We start from the raw sequence: 618 nt of genomic DNA, 5'->3' as shown, positions 1-618 counted from the left end.
AGGACCACCCACCTTGCAATAGTACAAAGTAGTACAAGGTCATTAGTTCTAACCCCATACAGGGGTTGCTATGAGTCGAGACCTACTCAACGTCAATTAACAACAACAGTAACAACATCAAAGCATATGTGGACTAGATGGCAACCCAGAGAAGCTGGAGCATCAAAAATCTGGTGTTTGGATCTATGATTGTTTCTTAACAATTTTTTTTATAAGATTGTCCTCCTCCTTGCTTATTTTTCTAGATCCTAAGTAATGTCATTTGAGGAAGTTTCTCCATATTTTCTTATTGTTATTAAGTGCCGTTGAGTCAGTTCCTACTCATGGTGACTCTGTGTTGGGTTTCCGAGGAGCAGCTGGTGAGCTTGAACCACCCACATTGAGGTTCAAACCAACCTTGCAGTCCAGCGCATTAACCCGCAGCACCACACCAGAACTCTTTCCCCATATTTTAGTGCACTTTAATTTCTGTCACACACATTCTACACAATGAAACTTTTGCTGAGAATTAAACCCATGGAGCTCTGGTAGCGTAGTGTTTATGAATCGGGCTGTGACCTGCAAGGTCAGCAGTTTGAAACTACCAGCTGTTCTGTGGGAGAAAGATGAGGCTTTCTG

The sequence above is a fragment of the Chrysochloris asiatica genome, unplaced genomic scaffold (genome assembly GCF_000296735.1).
Source record: "Chrysochloris asiatica unplaced genomic scaffold, ChrAsi1.0 scaffold00310, whole genome shotgun sequence".
NCBI lineage: Eukaryota > Metazoa > Chordata > Mammalia > Afrosoricida > Chrysochloridae > Chrysochloris > Chrysochloris asiatica.
This window is presented reverse-complemented; position numbering follows the sequence as displayed.